The 25,812-nt window shown below is 39.9% G+C and overlaps 1 long non-coding RNA gene across 1 annotated transcript in view; it reads right to left on the reverse strand.

Moving 5' to 3' along the window:
- Positions 1 to 2,000: 2,000 nt before the first annotated feature.
- Positions 2,001 to 25,812, reverse strand: part of LOC143678814 (uncharacterized) — a 461,187-nt gene continuing 437,375 nt past the window's right edge. Inside the window, exon 3 of the long non-coding RNA XR_013173442.1 lies at positions 2,001 to 2,014. This is a non-coding gene — a long non-coding RNA (uncharacterized LOC143678814). The remainder of the gene's footprint in view (positions 2,015 to 25,812) is intronic.

Here is a 25,812-nt window from a genome sequence, read left to right on the forward strand (position 1 = left end):
TGGATCACATTTGGGCTTGGAATTAATTTTTAATGTTTTGCTTGATTTTCTAAGGAAATGTGCATTTGATACCAAAAAGGGCCCTGGGAGTTAAGTCAAATTATGCTGTAGTTCTTAAAATCCTAGTCATGCTTTGGGTCTACTTCAAATGACACATAATATATAAAATTGTTCTTGTTTCTTCAAATTGGGTGCAATCTCAATCTCTCTCTTTCTTGCCCTTTCGTTTGTACCCCATTGGCATTTTGTACCTTTCTTGTGTCACTCTTCCAGCATTACTTTACTTGTAATTTCTTCCTATTACAAGACTGTGAAAAGCCTTAGAAGACAATGACTGCAATTTGCTCATCTGTGTAGTCTGCACTATAAAGCTACTGAATTGGATTTAGTGAAATTGAGCAGAGGTAAATTTTGATGCAGTGTGAATGTTTTGCAGATTCTCTCAAACTACCTGCTTTACTTTGTGTTCCATGTCAGTAAAGGATACCACCATCCATTCAACTCCCCAAGTAGGAAATCTAGGATAAATGTTTGATGCTACCTTCTGTCTCATCTCCTACATTAATAAATTTAAAAAAAAAATATTTATTTCACCTAAAAATATTTCTTAAATCCAACCAGTTTTCCCCATCCCCACTTGCATTCACTTGAGTCCAGGTCAGCAAAAATTTTCTGTAGATTTCCAGATAGTAAATATTTTTTGCTCTCAAGGCTACATATGGTTCTACTGCATATTCTTCTTTGTTTCTGTTGTTGCTATTGTTATTTTTTTACAACCTTTTAAAAATATAAAAACCATTCTTTGCTCATGGCTATACCAAAGCAGGTCATGGCTGGACTTGGCTAGCTATAGTTTGTCTAGTCTGTGCCACCCTAGCCCTTCACCGAGACCACTGAATTACTTTCTATCTGGTCTCTCCACTTCTACTCTAATCTCCATTAATTTTCCACTCTGTCAGAATGGAGTTTTAAAAATGCAAATCTGATCTTTCATCTGCCTGTTTATCAGTCTCACAATTTTCTTAGGGGAAACTGGAAAATCCTTAGCATGGCCACCCAGACAATCTATAAATTGGCTTCTCCCTCCATCCATTGCCACAGTAATCATTGCTTGTCCCCTCTTTGATTCTGGCATTCTCACTCTTGCTTGGTTAACTTTCACTATTCTTTCAAATCTCAGTATAGCTATCATTTCACTAGGTTTGGTTCTCTTTATTATGTTTTCCCAGCACACCCACTGCACTTCCCTCTTCCCCCAGAAGCCGATTGTGAGATGAAGATTCACATGCAAGTGATTTATTAAAAAGTGATCACAGGAGAAACCAGCAGAAAAGTGGGGGCCAAAGACAGTGTTGACCAGAGTGTTTAATCTGGGCCCTCCCAGATCCAGTGCCAAGACGTGAGCAACAGCTTGAGGAAACATCTCTAAGAGGAAGTGGGGAGGTAGACAGAGCAGTCTGGAAGAGCTACAGTCTATAATGCAGGTCTGACCCCAACTGGAAGAGAAAAGGAAGGAAAATTGATAAGAACATCCCAGATGGCTGTCCAGTCCAAGAAAGTTCGGCAAAGATGTTGGAGAGTCCTCAAGCAAAATCATCTAACAGAGGAGAACATGACTCGGGAATAGATCTGCCTTAGTGTTCTTGCCTCACTCTGCCACTGGCTAGGAGCAGCCTGGGGAAGTGTGACCTTGGCACAAACTTGACCCTGGGCTCCAAAGAGCAGCAACTGGCGCCCTTGGTCAACTATGCACTCTATGAGCACCCACCTGATGAAGATGGTGGAGTGAGAAGCTTCAGGGCTCTGTCTCCCCTCAGAAGCTTTGAACAATGAACTGGCAAGACAGCATTCTCAAAGTTCCAGGAAACAGTTCAAGGACCACAGTAATATGGCAAGTACCAAATCAAGAGAAAAGACCACTTAAAAGTGGTAAGATCAGGGTGCACAGACGGTTCAGTGGTAGAGTGTTCGCCTTCCATGCAGGAGACCTGGGTTTGATGCCTGGACCATGCACCTAAAAATAAATAAATAAATGAATAAAAAGTGGTAAGATCTTCTGGTGCCTTGGTTGACCTTACCCATTCTCCTCACTGGATCCACATGAAGCCAGCCCATGCTCCCATGTGAATGTCTGGTCCTGGATTCAGAAGAAGCAGAAAAACTCTCATGCACAGAGTAAGAGCATGTATGTCTAGCCCAATCTGTCTGATGTTGACCTAAGGGACTTGCTGTCTCAGAACTTGCCCTACATGCTTAAAGCAGCTCAGAAAGCTCTCATACAAAAAGCTGTGGGAAAGCAGTCAAGTGGCTGTGTGGGACAAGGCTTGTTGGCTGTAGGATATTCAGTGCTACCCAATCTTGAACCTTGAGGTAACTCTTTCTTAGAGATGAGGTGATATTCAGATCCATGTTAATGGGAGAATTCCTATGGCCAAATGCATATGCCCCAGACGAGATGCATATGCAAAGAGGACTGAGAAAGCTCCTAAACTTTGACCTGGAGCTATTCTCTAAACCACTACTACGGTTAAGCTCTGAAGGAGAGCACTAGCACAGGTCATTCTGCAATGACCAGGAAAAGTTTTCATTTTTACCTTCTATTTTTTTTGTTGTTGTTATTAGCTCCAGGCTGTCAAGGAAAGCTCTGCTATAACACTAGCTGGAATCAAGGTTAAGGAACAGATTCCTCAGAGTCTCTATTCTAGAGATAACATTAAAATATCAAAATGTCCAGGTTTCAACAAATGATTAGAAAACATGCAAACAAACAGGAAGCAATATCCCAGGCAAAAGCTACACCAACATGCTAGAAACCCTCAATGAAGAGAATAAGACCTGGGACATTTCAAACAATGACTTTTTAAAAACTGGCCTTAATATGCTCAAAGTGCTCATGGAAAAAAAGGACAGAAAACTAACGAAAATCAGGAAAATGATAAATAGACACAAACAGAATATCGACAGAGAGATGGAAATTATGAAAAGGAACCAAACAGAGCTGAAGAGCATAGTAATAGTAATTAAAACTTCCCTAGAGCAGTTCAACAGCAGATTGGAGCTAGGGGAAGAAAGTATCATCAATGAACTTGATGATAACATCATTGAAATTTACCTAGTCCAAAAGCAGAAAGAAAACAGAATGCAAAAAGGGGACAGAGTCTGAGGAACCTGTGCGACACCATCAAGCATACCAATATATGCACTGTGGGAGTTCCAGAAGGAGAAAGAAGAGAAAAAGGGGCAGAGAGAATATTCAAAGTAATAATGACTGAAAACTTCCCAAATGTAATGAAAGCTATAAATATACACATCCATGATGCTCAATGAATTCAAACAGGATAAACTCAAGCAAACCCACCAAGTCATAACCGAACAGTCTAATGTCAAAGAAAAAGAGAGAATTCTGAAAGTTGCAAAATAAAAGCAACATGTCACGTTTAAGAGTGTCTCAATAAGTTTAAATCCTGATTTCTCACCAGGAATTGTGGTGGCAACAAGGCTGTCTGAAGACATTTAGAGTGCTAAAAGCAAAGTATTGCCAACCAAGAATTCTACACTTTTATGCAAAACTGGCTTTAAAATGAGGGAGAGACTAAGACATTCAAAGCAAAACAAAAAATGAGGGAGTTTATCACCCCTAAACTGACGCTACAAGAAATGCTAATGGGAGCCCTGCAGGTTAAAAGGAAAGGACACTAGGCATTTGACTGAAACTACGTGAAAAAATAAAGATCTCTGATAAGATAATGATATAGGTAAATATAAATACCAGTACTATTGTATTTTTGGTGGGTACCTCCACTTTACATTTTATAGCATCTAAAAGGCAAACACAAGGAAAATGATAAATCGATGGTTTCAAACTCACAGTTTATAAATATGAAACTGGTAACCACAACTACATATACATGGGGGCACAGAGGAATATAGGAAAAGAGTTTATGATACATTTAAGTTGGTATCAAAGTATGAGACTGTTATAAATTTCAGATGTTAACTTTTAGCCCCCACCCCACCCAAAGGAAATATCAGAGACTGTGTAGACTCATAGAGGCAGCAACTATAGCGCAGATTACCAGCAAGGGGAGGCACGGGCAGTGGGGAGTTAAGTGAAATGAATGTATAGTTTCTGTTTGGGGTAAAAGGAAAATTCTAGTAATGGGTGGTGGTGAGGTAATGAAACATTGTCCATGTCATTAATCTCACTGAATGGTAGGCTTGGGAGAGGTTGGGATAGGAAGATGTTGTATATATTTTTTTACAATATTTAAAGAAAAAGAAAGGTAAAATAAATATAATACATGACCCTGGATGGGATCTAACAATGGAGAAGAAAAGGCTCAAAGGAGCATTATCAAGACATAAGAAATATTGGAATATAGAATAAAACTTTTTATCAACAGTAAAATTACTTAGCCCTGATAACTGTACTTAAGGGATTGCATAAGTGAATATGCTTGCTTGGGGGAAATGTACAAAACCTAGGTTTGTCCTAGGTATATGATGCTTGCAACCTGTTCTCAAATGTTCAGAAAATAAAAGAAAGAGAGAGAGAAAGAGGTGGTAAGGTGGCAAATGTTAAAATTGTGGACCTACGTATCTGGGGATGGTAGAGGAGGTATATTGGAGTTCTTTGTATGGAGTTTAAATTATTTTGGCAACTGTCCTGTAAATTCGAAATTATTTCAAAATACAAGGTTATAAAAATATATGCTCCATATGGTTGCTGTATGTGAGGCACATTCTCATGACCACCACATCCAACAAAATACAATTTCAGCAAAGACCAGGAGCTCTGAAGTACAAATTATGCTTCTAATATTGTTCTCCCTTAAGGCAAGGGAGCTGGGCTCTCAGATTCTCCTACTAGTCGTCGGGCAAAGACACAAATGCCTAGGTAATTCCCACTCTCTGCTTTTGCCCTGACCGAGATCCAATTCCAAAGAGAGTGTCAGCTATAGATTCTTAGAAACAAAGGCATTCAGAAGCTGGAGGAAAGCTCTCAGAAACAATAAAAGTGATTACCGGAGCGCTTATAGAGTCCATTACAACACTGTTCTTTTGTTCCCTATAACCTAGTAATAATGTGTTATGTTACCATTTTGTACTAGGTGAACATTTCCATGAGGTCAGAAATTAGGTCTGTCTTTTTCCCAGGGCCAAGTATAGTGGGTGGTACATAGCGGAAGGTCAATAACTGTTAAATTTTCCATAAACAAACAAGTCTGCTCTGCTCCTATAAACTAAATTCAAATCATTATACAGTTGATTGGAAAATGAATAAAGATATAAGGAGACATACAGGGGCAGTACACCAGTGGCTCAATGGTAGAATTCTTGTCCGCTGTGCTGGAGACCCAGGTTCAATCCCAGGAGCCTGCCCATGCCAAAAAAAAAAAAAAGAGAGAGGGAGAGAGAGATAGAGAGACATGCAGGAAGAAAATCTCCCTACAGCCTTATGTAATAATCCTTGTTATTAAGCCTTTCTATTCCAGATTGCTCACAATGGTATTTAGAATGTGTGGTGGGCCAGGGATCAAGAGCCCCTCCCTTAGGAAAAGGATGGGGGCTTAAACATGCCACAGCCCACAAGACCACAGCAGAGACATTCATTAAAAATGTCCCTCCCCTAATCACTGTTAGTAGCCAATTCTCACGGGACTCTGCTGTGACTCCATTGCAAACAAATCTCGTGGGATTCTGTTGAATTTTATAAGCCCTCACACTCACCCTCACCTTGGCATGCTCTCTCTCTCTCTCAGTATTAGGCAGAATGAAGACTCGCATTTTCCCAACTAGCCGCCATTGGGAAGAATTATTACCCTGTTGTTAGTCCCTAGTTAAAACTCATGGCCAATCTTCTGTCTGGCATGTCATTTGTTCTTGGGCTTGTACTGGGTTGGTGGAACATTTGATAAGCCAGCCAGGAGACCCAAGAGCCATTGCAGTAGAGAACATGAATCTGGAGAAAGGAGACTCTGTGGTGGTAATCCCAGCATGGTTGCTTCTGTGATATGGGGAGAGGTCACCCACTTGTGCTGCAGCCACTTGGCTGTTGTGTGCAGTGTGGCCAGCTACAGCAAATGATCTTGGAAAGAAAGACAGCTCAGCAAATTTGAAGGATTCATTGAATGAGAGGTTCCACTATATAGACAGGAGTTTAGAAATATTGGCATGCTAGAATAAGAGGGCATAGACTGCCTTTGGATCCCAGGCCTTTGGGTCCCCTGATTAGGATCCCTTGACTGGGATCCAAGGCCTGGGATCCCATAGATTCTGTATCTGAATGATGAAAAGGAGAAAAAAGAAGTTTGAGGGTAAAAGGGTGCAGTGACCCCACCTTTGTGTGTCACAGTTCCAGAGGTTGCCTCTTAAATATAAGGCATTAACACTCAGTTCTTTAGTATTCTCTTAAATAGGACCAGTCAACCCATTTTTGCCCTCACCTTGGAAAGAGAACAAAGGATTTTCATCATACTTCCATCTGCCTCACACTTATAACAAAGGATTTGGCTAGGTGGAAAAGTGTAATTCTATTTCATTACATTGATGATGTTAACCAGTAACTCTTCCAGAACTAAAAGAAGTCTTAGGCTCATTGCTATTTCATTTTAACAGCCAGGGATGGGCAATTCATTCCCATACAGGGGTATTGGATACAGGACACTGCCACTAAGTCTACTTTGGCAGTGCACAATTGAGAGCATTAATGAAATGGAGAGCTTATCTATTATGGCACAGCATTTTAAATAATGCCCCTTAAGACAGAAATGCATCCTATCCTGAGACCAGTTTCCTATGTGGAAGAACAATGCTTGTCCCTCCCTGCTGGTCCTCTCAAGGTGGCTGTCTCTGTGCCCACCATTGACAGATATGGTAGTATACCTAAGTCTTCATGGTATTCTGATGGATCAGCATATGAGCAGCCTGTCACATGAATGGCAGTAGCCATACAACTAGTACAAACACTATATGGTGGGAAACTTGGTCTATGTGAAGCAGCTAATGGGCTGAATTAAGGGTTGCATGGATGGTCATTGTTCATGAGGCAGGAGAAGCATAACTATTTGTGCTAACAATTGGGCAGCATAGCAGGGCCTGGCAGTGTGGATGGCCACACAGAAGCAAAAACAATGGACTTTGTCTACTGTCCCTTACAGGGAAAATAAATGTAGAAAGATATCTTACTATCTGTCACAAGTGAAAGGTATTCATGTGTGCTGGGTGGAATCTGTTGTGTACCCCAGAAAAAGCCAAGTTCTTTAATCCTCATTCAGTATTGCTGGGTGGAATATTTTTTATGGTTTCCATGGAGATATGACCCCCAATTGTGGGTGGTAACTTTTGATTAGATGGTTTCCATGGAAATGTGTCTCACCCATTCAAGGTGGGGTTGCTTACTGGAGCCCTTTAAAAGAGAGACATTTTGGAAAAAGCTTTAGAGCCACCAGAACTAACAGGGCCAAGAGAACAGACAGAGCCACTGGGAAACCATTGAAGATTCCTGGAGAGAAGATATCATCATGTGCCTTTCCAGCTTGAAGAGAAACCCCAAACTTTATTGACCTTTCTTAAGTGAAGATAACAACTTGTTGGTGCCTTAATTTGGACATTTTCATGACCTTAGCACTGTGGACTTGTAACTTAATAAATTCCCCTTTTAAAAAGCCATTCTGTTTCTGGCATATCATATTCTTATAGCTTTCAAGCTAGAACACCATGTTTTATGTCTCTGTCCATAGCACTGGTTTTTTACCTGGCAATATCAAAACACACACTTCAGCAAAAACTTTCAGTTTAAAGTCATCATCACATAAGGCTGCCAAATGGTTGCATAGAAAGAAAGGACACCAAAGATATCAGTCTTTGTGGAGATTGGCACAGCAATTCCAACTGTCCATCACCAAACTACAACAGAAAGAAGTCATGGATGCCTGTCCCTCCTGTTCACTGTAATGTCCAAGAATGCTTCTTCATTAACTTGGGTCATGTCAGCAGTAAGCAGGTTCTGGTCACCAGGTGGCAGGTAAATTATATTGAGCCCCTTTCCTTATTTGAAGGAAAAGCATGTGAAAGGACTGTTGTTGGCCTTCTCAGTTAGGAAAGCTAAACAAAGAGATACAATACAATCTTGGGGGTCTGCACACATGTGGACAGTGATAGGGTAACCTTCCTTATGAGACAACTAACCCAAGCCTGGGATACTGAATATGGTGTTTTATGGACATTCCATTTGCTTTACAACCCAACAGTAGTGGGGTCAATTGAGAGGATGAATGAGCTTTTAAAAGAAGATAAACAATCTCTCCAGCAGTGGACATGTTGGTTGCATCCAGCACTCACCAGCCTCAATTCACAGCCCCGAGTGGCTGCTTCCACTCCTGTCAAACTGATAATGGCAGGACCTACGTAGGTGCTGCAACTTCTGATAAAAAGGACCAGCAATGCTACAGCCACAATGAGGTAATGAAAATAACGTGCTCTTGCCTGCTCCATCAGCATTAGCAATTGGGGAAAATAAGGTTGATTGACCATGGTCCTTGCCAATGGTTGGTTGGTTAGGAATCCTAAGCCCGTGGGGTATTGGGGTTGCTCAACATTGAAGTATTACACTACAGTTTATACACAAAATGCCAAAAGTTGTAAATGTAACTGTTTTGGTTTGTTAAAGCTGCCAGAATGCAATATATCAGAAATAAAACAGCTGTGAAGAGTTATTAAATTATACATTATAGTTCTAAGGCCATAAGAATGTCTTAACTAAGGCATCCAGAGAAAGATACCCTGACTCAAGAAAGGCTGATGGATCCAGGACACCTCTGTCCACTGGTGTCCTGCTGGGGTCTTTGGGTTCTGGTTTCAAACTGCTTTTCTGGGGGTGTTTTCTTTCTGCATCTACAAATATCTGAATCTCGTGTTGAATCTGAAGCAACTGTCAGCTCTGTCACAACTGATCTCCAAGCATCTGCATCTCATGTTTCTCCAAAATAATTCCCCTTTTAAAGGACTTTAGTAAACGAATCATGATCCACCTTGAATGGGTGGAGTCAAGTCTATATTTAATCAAAAGGCCATACCCAACAATTGTGTGTTGCATCTCCAGAGAAGCAATCTCATCAAAGTTTCCACCCCACAATATTGAATCAAGATTGAAAGAAACACAGTGCCCTCACAAGACTAGATTAGGAAAGAAAACATGCTCTTTTCTGGGGGAATGTAATAGTTTTAAACAGCAGAGTAACCAGTCTGGGACTCCCCATACCCTAAGGCTCGGTATGTGTGACTCTGTGGACACATTATACCCAGACTAATTAGGATTTGACTCCAGAAACCTCCCTGCAATTGCAGGGGGAAAGGGTGTATTATCTTTCTACTAATGCAAATTTATCTTATGTTCTTTTTGCCTTTAGTGTCATAGCAAATACCTTTCTGCATAGGCTTCTTCAGTAACCTCTGTGTACAGTAAATCTCAATGCTGAGTATGCACTGACCTGCCAGCCACTGGCCTGCCTTGGACTGTGACCCCTATGAATTGGACTGCATAGGATACCCTGCTGACCTGGTAGAATTCAGCAATTGGGAAATCTGGAAAAGTATCTTTTCATTTAGGACTGAAATTACAGGTCTTATCAATTATCAGTAGAATGATATAATTCCCTTTCTTATCCATAATGGCATCACTTTGTAGGATTGTTGCCTCTGTGTAAGGGACTTCTAATGTTCTTTTGTCTCTTATACCATTGCTGTGGAATATGAATGCAGTGACTGTCCTATGGTCAATGCAAACTGCTGCGTGGTGGTGGATTGTGGTGGCCCAGGGATCGGGACCCCCTGCTTTAGGGAAAGGGTAGGGCCTTAAGTCATAGCAGCCCATGAGACCACAGCACAGACGTTTATTAAAATTCCCTTCCCTTAATCACTGTTGGTAGTCTACTCTCACAGGACTCTGCTGATGCAACCAAATCTCATGAACTTTATATGCTCCCACACACATACTTGGCACGCACTTTCTCTTTCTTGGTTTTGAGCTGAGTGCAGACTCTCATTTTCCAAACCAGCCACCATGGGGAAGAATTAATCTCCTATCTGTAAGTCCCTAATTAAAACTCATGGCTAGCCTTTTGTCTAGCATGTTCTTTGGTCTTGGGGTTGTTGCTGGACTGGAACAGAGTGCAAGTTAGATGGCTGGAACTTTATTCCAGCTGCTGTATTCTCACTGCTTCCAATATCTTCTTAAGGCAATCAACAATAATAAAAGCTGTCACTTCATATATTTCCATCTATACACACAATAGTTTGCTCTTCACTGTATATATAGTAAAAGAACTGGCCTTAAGAAATCACCAATTTGATTTGTAGCACAACCTTTCAAATGTCCTTGGCTGGTGGGTCAGTTCAAGTGATTATAGTGTAGTTAAGATTGTCACTGATTTAGTCCCTTTGGTAGTCAGTTTGATTTACAATGAAATGTAAAGAGAAAATACACTTATTAATCAAATTATTTCTTTTCGAGTCCCTGACTGTCGCTTGCTAGTTGTGAGATCGTGGAAAAATAATTTTACTCCCTTGTGGCAGACTTCATTATTGTTTAGAAATACTTGCTGCTCTTCCCTGGAGGTTATACTTATCAGCCCCTTTGACATGTGTGGCTATATGAGTTGCTTTAGCCAAAGAAACATAAGCAGAACTAGTGTTGAGCGATTCTAAACAGAGCTTTCAAAGATAGAGGGTAGCTTGCTATGTTTTCTCCTCTCTCTCTGCTGTGAAGGCCAGTGAAGTCCCAGCAGAAGCTGTTCCATCAGCCTGGGTCTTACAGTGAAGACAACAATGAGTACAGCCACAATCAAAGCAAAAGGACACGTGACAGGAGCAAGAAATAACTCTTCATTCTTTTCACAGCACTGAGATTTGGAGGAATATATTTTGGTACAGCATAACCTAGTTTATTCTGATGAATATGCTTTATTCCTTAGTTTTCTTATTTGTAAAATGTATGTTAAAATAATTGTACTCTATCAATCACAGGTTTATACATTCAGCAGTTCTTCAACTTGAAGTTGTTAAATGCAAGACATATACTAGAAACCAGTAGGTTCCACAAGGATGAAGTGGGATCAGCCTTTTGTCACCAATAAATTTATAGAATACTGAAACAAAAATCCAAGTATGTGGGTGTGTGTATAAATATAAATTTATTTCAGAAGTGGCTCAATGCCACCAAATATGTAGTGATCAAAGTGTTTCTGGAAACTAGGAGATCTCTTTCAACTAAGAACTTAAAAAAATACTTCCTGAGGGAGACTGAGTTTGACGATTATGGAATACTAGACTTGGGAAACTAGAGGGGAGTAAGCGTTTCCTGGGTAGAGATGTCTTGGGTATAGGTAAGCATGGCCTATTTAGAGAGAAAAGCAGAGTTCAGAGTGTTTGTGAAGGGATTCATGTAAAAAAAAAGTACTTGCAAGTCATGTTTTGGGTAGTCTTGTTAAAACTTTGAATTTTATTTCATAGAAAATTAGTGGTATTAATGAGTTTTGGGGCAGAGGAAAGAAGAGTTCATATGGATACCCATTTAGGATATTTTTGCTATATTGTAGGCTAAGATTCAGCAAACTTTTTCTGTAAAAGACCAGTAATAAGTATTTTGTCCTTTGTGAGCCATGCAGTCACTGCTGCACCTATTCAACTCTGCCGTTGTAGCATGAGAACAGATATAGACAATACACAAATGAATGGGCATGGAAAGGCCTACTTCCTTCCCTCAAGCTGCATCACTTCACCCTATTCTAATACTAATGCTGCAACATAAAGACTTCCTTTGAAACAAGAACATTCCCACTTGAAAAAAAAGAAGAAAATGTGTACTTCCAGGTGTCAGGCAAGGAGAGCAGTTAAGAGTGGAAAAGAGGCACAGAGTGAAAAACATTATAGGGGGATGGACTGACAGGGATAAAGAGCCCTGAAGGTGGGATAGTTTAGAGATGGGAAAATTATTTCAATTTTGGACATAGTGGGTTTGATGTGAAAGGCAAATTAGATAATGCAGGGAAAAGTGCTTCACAAACTGTGAAGTGTTATAGAAATGGAAGGGTTATTTTAAGCGGAAATGGCTGAGACCATCTGTATGACTCAACACAAGCCCATCAACCATCCTGCAAAAACAATAAAAGCACAAGGGCTATAGATTGTGGGACAGCCCTGTCATATTTCTAGGTCAACACCGGGACATTATATTATTTCAATTACTCTTGTTTATTTCCTTTGAAAAGAGGGACAGCTGCTCCTATAGGTTGATAGAGGCAAATACATTTACTTGTTTATCCATGAGCCTCAGTTGGAACACCTTGAAGTATTGCAAAGCAGATTTTTAACGTAGCAAGGGGTCCAATAGCAAGGGGTATTGGACCAGTAGCAAGGGGTCGAACTTGGCAAGTCCTCCACAGATCGGTTCTCTTTTTAGGACTTTGTTTCAGTGTTTCTTTAAAACTTGACCTTCCTTATAGAAATGTATAAAAATAATTCCTCATATCCTAATTGATAAGCAAGTGATTAATCATAAGTTAAAAAAATGGACAACTTTCAAAATGAGGTGTACTTACATTCAGAGTAATTTATCTACTGGAGGAACTACTGCATAAATTTACAATACTTATTGAATTATCTTTTCCCTTCTCCTCTGCGAACACTTTGATTTTCCAGTTATACCAGTGCCAACTGAAAATTAAGGCTTGAAGTCATTAAATTTAAAATGGATATGGGACGGTTAATTCACCGACCTGAGAAAGGTTGACTCCATCATCTTGCTTCCCTGTGTTAAACAAAATCTTAGACAAGACATCATCTATGGGAATTTATTTCAACAGTTAACAATTCATGAATCAGACAGCATCCAAACCACACATGGAAAGACCCTCCCCTGAGGGAGTAGAAAAGGAAGCTTATATAGGGTAAACGCAGAAGCAAGCAAAGAATGTCTGATCAGTGGACATTAAGCTTCCATTTTATATTTCATTCTTACAAAATGGGGGGCAGATAAACATCAATTAGTTTGGTATGTTTGTCCATTCTGATAAGCCATCTCTACTAGACCCAAACTGGTTTGTCACCTGGTCTTGCTTATCTGCAGTTCTGTAGGGTGCATTCCATTGTTCTATTTTCTCTGAAATCCCCTGCAGTTGAATTTTTTGCCCTCTGAAATATCTTTTCACCCAATCCAGCCATTTTATTTTGCTTAACACCTAAAAGAAAGAAAACAATGCACATATATTGAACACCATTAGGATAAGCTGTCACATGAAATAAGATACATCTGATAGCTCATTATTTCCAGGTAGAGAAAATAACCAGAAGGGGCAGAAGTGAGGGTTAAGGGCATGGCCTCTGGAACCCAGTGGCCTGGGCTTCAATTCATGTTCTATTATTTTCTATTGTGTAACTACAGGGAACTTTAACAACTTCCAGTCACCAAGTATAAGACAATTGTGGCTAACTACCCAGAGTCAGGTCAGACTGTACAGGTCAGGGGCAAAAACCTCCTATAATACTGCCTGTACTTCAGGCACCAACAACAAGTATAGGGGTGCTCAAGCCACCCACACTTCTGACCAACTGGCTACACATTTGGAGGTTCCCACTCCCCCCACTCAGTTCTGATAATTCAGTAGAATGACTCACAGAACCAAGGAGACTGACATACTTAAGATTATAGTTTTATCATAGCAAAAAAAAAAGGACACAAATTAGAAGTCAAAAGAAGAGATGCAAGTATACATGATTCAGAGTTTATATTGGTGTTTCATTACACAAGCATTATTGTTGGATCAATTCCCGGGTGATCAAACTCAATTTCCATGCTCCACCTCCTTCTCTAGATGTTGTTTGGTGGTAGGGCTCAAAGCTACAACCCTGAGTCACTCCTTAGCATAAACTATCAGGTGTGGTCTAGGGCCCACCCCAAATAACAAAAGGCATACCTTTCAGGGAAATTCCAAATATTTAGAAGATCTTTCCTAGGATCTTGGAACAAAGACTATTCAAGTTCTTTACTAAATCTTGGACAAGTTCTTTATACCTCTGGTCCCTTATTTGTAAAATAAGAAAATAATGATAACCATTCCTTAAATTAGTCATGAAGGTGATATTTTAATATACATGAAATTATTCTTAGGGATTAGCTGTTAATATTAATTGCTGACAGTAACTGAGAACTTCAAACCTAGGAGCTGGGCCAGTGATGGAAATGTTCATAGGGTATGACTGAAATCCCAAAACTTAGTTAGTGTGGCAGGAATAGAGTGGGGGATATGTCCATTTAGATACTGGGTTAAGTTTGAGATATATTGAAGTATCACCCAAGAAAATGCAAAAGTCAGAATTGATGGTGAAATTAAGGAGACGCTGTAAGAAAAATCTGAAAAGGTAGGATGGGTCCAGGGTAAAAAGCTGCTCATGCTTTTCAAAGTCATTTCCTCATCTATTGCAGAGTCATAGCTTTCTAAGTCCAGCTTCAGTGATCTGCCTGGTTCTCTCCTTTGAGCTGGATAGGACATTTTAGTACGCAATCTGTGCATGTTTACAGAGGAAATTTTTTAGAAAAACAAATGTTGATGTGGAAAAGAACATAGCTACCATCCAATATAACCCTCTATTTTCCAGCCAAAGATAAATAGAACACAGATCTGTTTTTCAATTACATATCACCTTTTCACATTGTCAAGCCTTTTATTATTATTATTAATATCATCATCTTTTGGTATTTGAAGTTCCCGAAAGCCTGCTAGTATCGCTAAAGCACAAGCATTGGAAAACCTATAGGATCTATTAAAAATTACATTGGTTTTATAACGGAGATACCAGTGACAGTTACAGGAGTGATACACATCAAATTAGGTACCAAGGGAGGCTGCATCTGCTTAAGTGGTGCCACTACTGCTGCAAACACCCCTAGTCAATCAGCACTGAGAACTTACTAGAGGCTGAGCACTATATAAAAGAAGGATAAAGCACTTAAAATATTCACAGCTTTGTTGGAATGGCAAGCCCTAAAATCATAAACCCAAACAGTGTATTGTTTATTGGTCGTGATTACAATTCTCTGAAAAAAAGTTTACCTTTACCTGGAATGTTCAGGGTAGTTATATGGGAAATGAAGGTCTTACGCTGGGCTTTAATGGATCCCTCAGAGCTTTGGAAGTTGTGTAGTGGGGTGGGAAAGGTCACAGCAGGTTTGGTTTGTGTGGCTTGCTCAAGTCTCCATTCTGTTTCCTCTCCCTCTTTTCAGTGTGTTTGTCCTGTTATTTTACATGTGCTTACTTCCATCTAAGAGCAATATGCTGCATCCTGGCTTCCTCCTTACTCCCTATTCCTTTTCTGCCCACTGTGAATCATCTCTGGGAAGTCCCTGTGCCTGGAAAACTTCATCAGCATTTTCTTGGTGTATAGATCTCTGCCTTTCCCTTAAAAAATGCTGAAGGACCAACAATAAGGCAGTGATAAAGGTCAGTTGCATGGGAGTGGGTTACATAAACTATCAAATTGAGCATATCTTCAAGGCTCATTTTACACATCCATGAGGCTTACCCCATGATTTTCTCTATCTTTGGATGGATTTTGTTGAAACAATTGTTCAATAACTTTTGCTGAAATTAATTGTTCAGTAACTTTCTCTGCCATCAGAACACATGATCTTCATGGTTAGGGACCGGATCATATTCACTTCTCTGGTCCAGGCCCCCATCATCCCTTTTCCAGGTAATTGCTATAGTTTTCTACACAGCCTTTTGATCCCTGCAACCTATTTTCCATAAAACTGCTAGAAAACCTTGAAATGCAATCATAAAATGGAGTATGCCCACACTAGAAATATGAATGAGTTCTTGTAAGATTACTTCAAAGATATGATTCTTGTATAAAAAGTGTTTAAATCCAGGGTACAGGGGGAAAACTGCTGCTGCACGGTATGAGCTATGTTCAAAAGGAAACCATCAGCACTACCACAGCAAAAGCAGAGGTAAACAATGGGGTGAGGGACAAGAGTTAAGAGAGGTTTACATTTCCTATTTGGTGAGGGTGTGTTTATCGGTTTTCGCTCTCTTGGGAACAATGAAATTATCTAAAATTGAGAATTTTGAGGGACTGTGGACTCTGGGCCCTCTACATGATGCCTGATGAAAGCAGGTGGCTGAAAGATGCACTGACGGAGAAGTAGATTGGCGAACAATGGCATGTACTTATGAATGAAGGCTGTACTGCTACGAAAAGGAACAATGTTGTGAGGCATGCAATGATGTGAATTAACCTGTGGAACATTTGGTAAGACAAGCCAGAAACAAAAAACCAACAATGGTATGGTCACCTTTAGAAAATGCTTATAAGAAAACAGGAACCCAGATTGTAAGCTTTTAGAGCAGACACATTAAGTCCAGAGTGGTGATTATTATTTCTGGATTTTGAGAGGCTGCTTTATATATATAGACTGGTGTTTAGAAATAAGAATGAGGCCAAACAGGTTGGGGTTAAAGTAATTCAGAACATAGGGGTAAGGAAGACAGTGTCTATATTTTAGAATCACACCTACTCTTTGAGACCAATGGAAGAAAGGTTTATTGGATCTGGAACTGAAATTTTCTATAGTTTATAATTTAATTCAACCTATCTGTATAGCTTGTTTGAATAACTGAAATACAGCGAATACAGAGTGAAAAAGAGATCCTTTAATCCTGTACAGATTAATGTAATGCCTGGAAACAACCTAGAGTATATTAACCAGACAACCAACTATTGGCAGAATCCTCTGAGGGAGGGGAGAAAGACTATGGAACTATTAAACCTTACCATCAGGGAATCCCCTGACATTGTGTCAAACTTTAGGGTCACCCAAATCAATAGGCCATGCCCTCGATCAGGAGGCTTACTCTTGTGAGCTTGTGTAGGTAGCACAGATGCTTAGATTACCTATAGACACGCCAAGAGTTACTTCTGGAGGTCCTCTGTTGTTGCTCAGATGTGGCCTCAGTCTCTCTAGGCCCAACTCTGCAAGTGAAATCATTGCCCTCCTTCCTACATGGGACCTGATATCCAGGGGTGAAAGTCTCCCTTACGATGTGGGAGAGGACTCCCAGGGATGAATCCAGACCTGGTACTGTCCGTTCAACAATTCCATCCTGACCAAAAGGGGGAAAAGAAGTGTAATTAATAAAGTATCAGTGGCAGAGAGAGTTCAAATAGAGTCAAGAGGCTACTCTGGAGGTTGCTGTTATGCAAACTTCAGGAAGACCTTGCTACCTATCATAACCTGTCAACCCCCAACCAGGACCAATCACGCCAATCCTAAAGAACACCTAGGGCAGTTTATAAGATTCCACAAGACTTCCAGGCACTTGGGTAACTTGCCTCCAGCCTCCAGATGGGTCCCTGGTCCAGATAAGTCCTGAAACCTAACCCAGCCTCTCCAGAACATCAGATAGTTCCATCTCCCTACCCCACATTAGTGATAGACCCTTCCAATAGCAAAAATTTAGAATTACCATAGCCCAAGCCCCCTGAAGAGAGGGATGGAAAGATCAAAGGTGATAGTGCAGTTATACAGAGAAAATAGGACTTAACAAATGAATATGAATGCTGAATTATTAAATTGATCTCTCTTTTAGTTTCCAGTATTTTAGAGCAGCTAGAAGTAAAAACCAAAAACTGTGAAATCGTAACCCATGTCAAAGTCTGAAATATGTTCTACAACTCATTGTGATGCTGTGCTTGGAAATTTATAGCTTTTTTGTATCTACATTATTGTTCACAAAAAATGAAGGGAAAAAAAGTCGATTGTGATGATAAAAAAGTATTTAAGCCCTCTAGCCCCCTATATTCTGGAGCAGCTAGAAGGAAAAATATGAGAGGATTGTATGGCAGCCCGTGACAAACTCTGGAATCTATCCTTTAACCACTTTTTAAAGAGTGCTTTGGAAACTATTGCTTTTTTATTTCTTTGCTTTGTATATATGTTACACTGTACAATAAAAAAGTTTAAAAAAAAAAAGAAGAAAATGGAGTATGCCACTCCTTCCCATGTGTAAAGGGCATACAGGCCCTGTGTGATGTGTTTCCCAAGCAATGCCTTCACCTTATTTCATGCTACTCCTCCCTTCTCTCACTGTATTCTAGCCACTGTGGTCTTGTATGCATCAACATTTTCTGGCCTCAGGGCAGAGCTCATGGTTTCTTCTCTTTAAAATGCCCCTTTGCTTCCACAGCTCGCACGGTGTCCATCCTTAGAGATAGATGCTTTGCTTGTTCAACTGAGTAAGTCTCCTTATCCTATTGTTTCTCAAAAAAAAGAACCCTTTTTGTTTTCCTTCAAAGTACTGATCACAGTTAAGACATTGGATTCTTTGCCTATGTACTTGATCTTTTACCATCTCCCTAGCAAATTGTAAGAGCAAAGAATGTAGACTCTGGTTCTGCGCTAGCATCTCACAGACTACCCAGCACACGGTGAGTGTCAATAACTCTACGGAATGAGCACCTTCCCAGGCTCATCGGAGATGCTCCGCATACATGTTTGTTGGATTCAACCATACAGGAAAGGAAACACAATCAGATTTAAACGGATGTGGAGTTCAAGTACCATGTAGGGAAGTAAAGAACAGGTAGTAATTGACTATGGCCGTGAGCAGAGCAAGAGAGAGTCTGAGAGGCATCACATTGTGAAAAAAACATCCCAGGTGGACGGCACAGCACTAACCAAGGTACAGAGTCAGGAATACAGTAGATGTTGGGGAATAATTAGTAGCGCAGTAGTCTGGAATAGAATATGATGAGGAATCAACTGGAAGAGGAAGATGAAAAATTGGGCTGGGATCAAGTTATTAATGTGCTAAAAGGTCATGCTAAGGGTTTAAATTTTCATCTGGAGGCGAAGGGGATCCCAGGACTGAGTTTTAAAGAGAGAAATGACAGTAATGATGGTGATGATGATTACTATAAAATTTTATAACAGATACCTAATAATCGTCATGAGTGTTGTACATTATATCATGTGATCTTAACAACACATTCAATATTATTGAGTATCTTTAATTAGAGCAGTTACGAATGTGCCCATTTTACATATTAGGAAGCTGGACATCACAAGGATTGCTCCGCTTGCCATGGTCACCAGTCAGTATGTGCAGGACAAGAAGTAGAACCCAGGTCTGCCTGGCTGTAAAGTCTCTGCACTTCCCATAACCCCATACTGTTTCTCTTTCCACTCTCGCAATAGATGAATCCTTATGAAACTGCTGTTTCTCACTTGGGCAAAGCTCTGGAGAAGACAGGTTAAATTTTGGTGATAGGGATATTTTTGTTTTACTCCCAGTTCTGGGAAAGAAAAATGATTCCCCCCCGCCCCACCAGTTAATTAAAAAGTGTGATACAGTTCTCCCAGAGCAACTGAGTGAAGCATCACTGGGCGCTGTCAAAGTGTCAGGGTTATCTGCCCTGTTTTACAGCCTGTGCACACAAAGCTTGGTGCAGGAGGAGGACACATTTCCCAAAAGCACGAAATCCTGGGAAAATCCCCTTTGATCTTCCTGTTACACGGCACCCTCCACCTGTGTATGTTTGCCCGTTTGCCTTAAAAATCAATAACTGGGAGCTCGCGCTGACATCCAGGCCATTGTAGTAAACAATAAAGGGAGAAGGAAGCTTCTAACAGCTGAGAGGAAATTGTAATCTGAGATGTTGCAAATACTGCCTAAGGCTGAGCCCGGTCCACTTCCTGCCCCAGTGGTGGAACTGTGCCCCTTTTTAAATCCTGCTAGAAGCAGAGAATTCATGGCTTGCCACAATGGCTTATTTCCTTGTATTAGGTCCTGTAAGTGCTTGAGCAATGTTTTCTTTTGTTCTTCCTCAGCCAAGGCTGGTGAAATTAGCAATTTACCTGGAGACCACACACAGCTCACATCCTGCTGCATGGGCTAATGTCCCGGGGTAGGAAACTGCTTCTACAGCCTTGTTATCAACGATAGCTTTCAGATGTTCACCATTAGTGCAGTATAAGTAGGTCTTGTGTATGTATTACCTCATTTGATTCTCACAACAATCTTGGGAGGTATTATCTTTTGTCACTATCACCTTTCACATGGACTCCTGGAATAGCCTTTAAACTTTTTGCCAGCTTCTCTCCTGTCCAAAGTATTGCCCTCGGTGCCTCCCCAATTCTCTTTTTAGAACACTGCTCTGTCCTGCTTCTATACCTTGCCCAGGCCCCACATCAACTACAAGGTACATTTCAACCTTTAATGTGAAAAGAAATACTTTTTTTGCAATCAGGCCTCCGAGGACCCATCCAGCCTGGTTTTCTCTCTCCTCCCTGAGAGCTATAATCACATCGAACCCCTCTGTGGTTTCTTAACAGGTCACTTTCTTTCACGCACCATAGTGATAGTGTAGCGGTTAATAGCAAAGGCCCTGGAGTCAGACTGCCTGAGGTGGGATCCTATTAACACCACTTAACAATGTGTAATCTCGGGCAAGTTGCTTAAACCCTCTGTGTCTGATCTGTAAAACAAGGATCTTGTAGGGCATTCTTTCAGAGTGGATTGTGAGGACTAATTGAGTTATACAAAGTGCTTAAAATGAGGCAGTACACAAATCGTGCTCAATGAAATTACCTGCTATTATTGTATCCTCTATTGTAACGCTTTTCTCTTCTTTCTACATTTATTAAGTCTCTATTCATCCTTTAAGGGTCTCCTTTGTGAAACCTACTCCAAATTCTGAAGATTGAGCTCGTTGCTCATCCTCTATGCTTTCCTCTAATTTTATATCTACAAGTTCAAAATATTTGTGCTCAGCCCAGGATTTTCCAGTTATCTAAGGTCTCTCCCATTAGAGTGTGAACTCTTGGAAAGCACAGGTCATTTCTGATTCATATTTGGGCCACTAGGGCCTAGCAGTATGTTTAGCATATTGTGCCGAATAAGTAACTGGGAAGTAAATCTCTGTCTTGCTAGGTAAAGGCTAATGAGTCAAACAAAATGCTGAATTGTTCTTCTCCCTGCTTCAGTGCTTGACACAGCCCATCCATTCTCCATAATTGCCGGAGAGATCAGATTGTATCCTTCTTCTGGTTCAGTCCCTTCAGTGTATTTCCATTGCACTATGAACACATTCTAGACTCTTGACCATGGACTCCAAGTCCTGAAAGGATCTGGCTTTTGCCTTTCTATCTCCATTTCATACTATACTGTCCCTGTTCTCAATTTTCCAGCCATGCTGGCCCCTTCTGTTCTTTCTGAATTTAAATAACGAACATTCTCACTTGCTATTACCCGTACTTGATACACAATTTCTAAGACATTTTGCTTCTCATCCATCAACTCTCATTTCAGACATCACCTTTTCAACAAGGCCTTTCCTGACCACTTTGGCTATGAACCTTTCTTTATCCATTTACTCTCTGTCATATCACCTGTATATTTTCATCATGGAACAGGTTGAAATTGGGAATTATTTGTTTGTCTGTTTTTATTGTATAACTCCTTCTGCTGTAATGAAAACTGCACAAGAGTGGAGACCTTGACTATGCTAACCTCATTTCTTTAAATGGAATCTGGGACAGACTAGGTGCTTAAAAGGTATGCCTTAAATAAATGAATAAATGAGAATTAGATATTTTGAGTGCAAATCTCTTCAATACCACCAGAATCATCTAGGAATGACACATTATAGCATAATAGATTTAATGCTTTGTGCATGTCAGAGATTAAGAATGGAAGAATGTCAGGGTAACATGAGGTACCAGTCCTTGCCCTTTTAAACACAATCAGTGAGCTCCATAATGAAAACTAGGCCGAATTCACAAGAGGGTATTTCAAACATTTTTTTCAAGTACTAAAACCCCAAAATCATATGATAAAGAAGGGAATGATACAGTTTTAATATCCAGAGTTGATAAAGAAAACCTTCAACTTAACAAAAAGACAATCCAAATTTTAAAAAATGGGCAAAATACTTGAATAGACATTTCTCCAAAGAACACATACAGATATACAAGTAGAAATCATATGAAAAGATGCTTAACATCGTTAGCCATCAGGGAAATGCAAATCAAAGCCACAATGAGATATCGTTTCATACCATTAGAATGGCTGCTATTGAAAAAAAAAAGAACATTACAAGTGTTGGAGAGGTTGCACAGAAATAGGAACACTCATTCATTGACAGTGGCATTGTAAAACAGTATACTTACTGGGAAGACCATTGGGCAGTTCCTCAGAAAGTTAAGTAGAGAATCACCAGATGACCCAGTAGTCCCATTTCTAGGTATATATCAAAAAGAATTGAAAGGAGGGATTTGAAAACTTTCACACCAATTTCATAGTAGCATTATTCACAACTGCTAGAAGATGGAAGCAACCCAAGTGTCCATCAATGGATTAATGGATAAACGAAATGTGGTATATGCACAAAATGGAATACTGTTCAGCTGTAAAGAGAAATGAAGCTGTGATTCATGCTCCAACATAGATGAACCTTGAAGACATCATGAAATAAGGCAGACACAACAGGGAAAATATTGTATGATCTCACCGATACGGAATAATTAGAATAAGCAAACTTTATAGAGTCAGAATGTAGAATACAAGTTACCAGGTATGCTAGTTTCCAAGCTGTTGGAATGTGATATACCAGAACTGGAATGGCTTTTAAAAAAGGAATTTGGTAAGTTACAAATTTATAGTTCTAAGCCTATGAAAATGTCCAAACTAAGGCATCCAGGGAAAGAAACCTTAATTCAAGAAAGACTGATGTATATGGAACACCACTGTCAGCTGGGTAGTCACGTGGCTGGCATCTGCCAGTCTCTTGTTCCTGGGCTCCATTGCTTTCAGTCTCTGTTCCTGGTAGGGGGAAGGGTTCCTCACTTTGCTTCTCCAGGGCTGACTTTCATCTCTTGGTTTCCCTTGGCTCCCTCTAGGTTCTGGTTTGCCTAACATCTCCTGGTGATGTCTGCTGGTCTCCAAGCATCGCCAAACATCCATGTCTCTGTTCTCCAAGTGCTGGCATCTGATTCAGCTCTCTTTTTCTGTCAACTTTGTCATTTTTGTTGACTCTGTCATTTCTGTGGGCTCTTTCTCTTTTGGCTCAGGCTACTGTCATTTCTGGTTCTCTCCAAACTGTGTCCTCTTTTAAAGAATTCCAGTACACTAATCAAGATCCACCTGGAGTGGATGGAGTCACATCTCCATCTAATCAGTGGTCATTTGGGTATATCATGCCTCCATGGAGATAATCTAATCAAAAGAGTCTAGCCTACAGTATTGAATCATGATTCAAAGAAGTGATGACCTCTAAAAGATTGAATCAGGGTTGAAACATGGCTTTTCTAGAGTACATAATACTTTCAAACCAGGGCACCAGGGAGAGGTTGGGAAGTTAGGGCTTAAAATGTACAGGGTTCCTATTTAGAATAATGAGAATGTTTTGGTAATGGATGGTGGCGATGGTAGCAGAACGACGTGAATATAATCAACAGCACTGAAAACCGTATCTGAATATAGTTAAAAGGGGAAATGTTAGGTTGTATATATAAATATTTATAAAATAAATTTTTTTAAAAAATCCATGGAACTATACTATACAAACAGTCCTAAATTAAGCCATCGTTAATAATACAATTATAAACATTGCTTTCATCAATTGTAACAAAATGTTTCACACTAATGCAGGGTGTTAATAATAAGGTGATGCATGGCAAGCCGGTACTTTGCAAATGATTTCTCTATAAATTCACAAATTCTCTCATAAAGAAAATAATAAAGTGAATGAATATGGAAAGTCCAAACAAAAAGTGATGTCTAGTGGAAAACCAGAGTGGTAAGATCTGCAGTGACTTCTGCTTCTGTTGAACAAGAGAAAACTTGGTAGATGGATACAAAATTAATATTAGGGTTTTTATTTGTTGTGTATAATCTATTAATAAAAATTTGCATAGAATTTTATTGTTTAGGAATCCTCAGATTACAGAGTATATCTCCTTTTTTGATCAGACTCTTGGGTGATAGGATAGAAAAGTCTACATAACCTACTGTCAAGAAAACTGGGGTTATTGCATCCCATTGGACCAGCAGCAGGATTTTCCCCTAAAGAAGAAATTAGGAAAGACCCAACCAGGACTTCTCCAAACCTCCCTCCAGTTGAGATTCCAGAGAAAGAGATACTAAAAACACCAAATCATCAGTCCAAAAGCATTTATTAGGGGAACTTTCATACAGAGAGCTGCAGCTACCACACAACGGACAGTGAGACAGTCAAATGCTCACTGGAGTATATCCATGCTTATGGACACAGTTCTATAGATTATATATAGTTGAGGAACAAAGGTAGCTAAATGCCAGGGACTAATGTGCAAATATTGGGAGAATGTGCTCTTTTCTCAAAACAAGATGTGTTTAAGGTAGTTTGAACTCAATGTTATAGCAGCCAAAGCTTGGTATGCTTCCAGGGTGTTACAGGAAGGGATGTCTGAGGCAGAGGGAAAGAGGGAGGTCAAGCCTTGGTCAGGTAGGAGATGCTATATCTGTCATACAGGGGTTCAGTTTAACTCTGTAAGTGGGAGGCTTGGCTTTGGCAAATGACTTCCCATCTCTGAGCCTCTATTTCTTCTTTGGCAAACCAAACATATTAAATTAGATCATCTTGAAAGCCCCATTCAACTCATCTAGAGTTGTTCATGACAAATCAGGCCTCTGTTTGGTTTAGATCCAAGATATAAAATTCTTAACTGTGGGGCAGTGCAACAGGTGGCTCAGTGGCAGAATTCTCGCTTGCCATGCCAGAGACCTGAGTTGGATTCCCAGAGCCTGCCCATGCCAAAAATAAAGAAAGAAAGAAAGAAAAATTCTTATTGTGGCATTTGAAGCATCATTAAAACTTTTGAAGGGTCCTTCTCCGTGTTCCTAAAATCACATTATTTGAATAATCATTCTTTCAGGTGCATGTTTAACCAAAGAAAATCTTTGGATGACCTCCTCTCCTTTTTAATTAGTCTTTCTGCTTTGGTGCCAATTTTAACTGACTCGTCTCCCAGGGTCAACCTTCCTTGGCCTGTTGACTTCTATCATTTCACGTTACACATGCAGTCCCTTACACAACACTATCAAAGACAGCTGTCAGCTTCATCAAGAAATTTCATTTATCGTACGATCAATAATCAACTTGCTTTTAAAATGTAAGCCGTCCTAATCAGGCATAGCAATTAATTTCCTCCTTCTAATCATAGCTTTGCCTAGAACAAGAAGTTCTGGCATGGGTGTTTCAGCTAAGACTATATAATGTGAAACACTTTTATGATTCCTTGAAGCATTTAGTCCATCATTGTATGTGGAGCGTACTAATCATCCAGTTACTCAGAAGCACTGTAGGATCAGATATTTGTATATTCATCTGAAGCCTGGTGATATACAAGACAAACTCCATATTTTGATGCTTCCTCTCTCTCCTCTGTCTTTCTATTAGAAATATTATTTTGGAGACCTAGAATCACGTAAGACATAACCCCATTTTCAAAAAAAAAATGGGTGTTTTTATTTAACCATGGTACTCTTCCTGTGGTTCTTATGCTGTTTTTTATTTCCCCTAGCTTTTTCTAGGAGGCATCATGTTTAGGAGAGATGGTCAGTTTTAGCCTGAATTCTGTTTTCAGTAAGATTTCAAGAAAAGTATTCCATAGTCAGGCTGATTACAAATGCAATTAATTCGTTTTCCCCAGACTAGTTATTTTCTGTGCTGCCAGGTAACCCTGCCAAGCAGCTACTCCCCATCCATATCCCT

Source organism: Tamandua tetradactyla, chromosome 4, assembly GCF_023851605.1.
Source record: "Tamandua tetradactyla isolate mTamTet1 chromosome 4, mTamTet1.pri, whole genome shotgun sequence".
Lineage (NCBI taxonomy): Eukaryota > Metazoa > Chordata > Mammalia > Pilosa > Myrmecophagidae > Tamandua > Tamandua tetradactyla.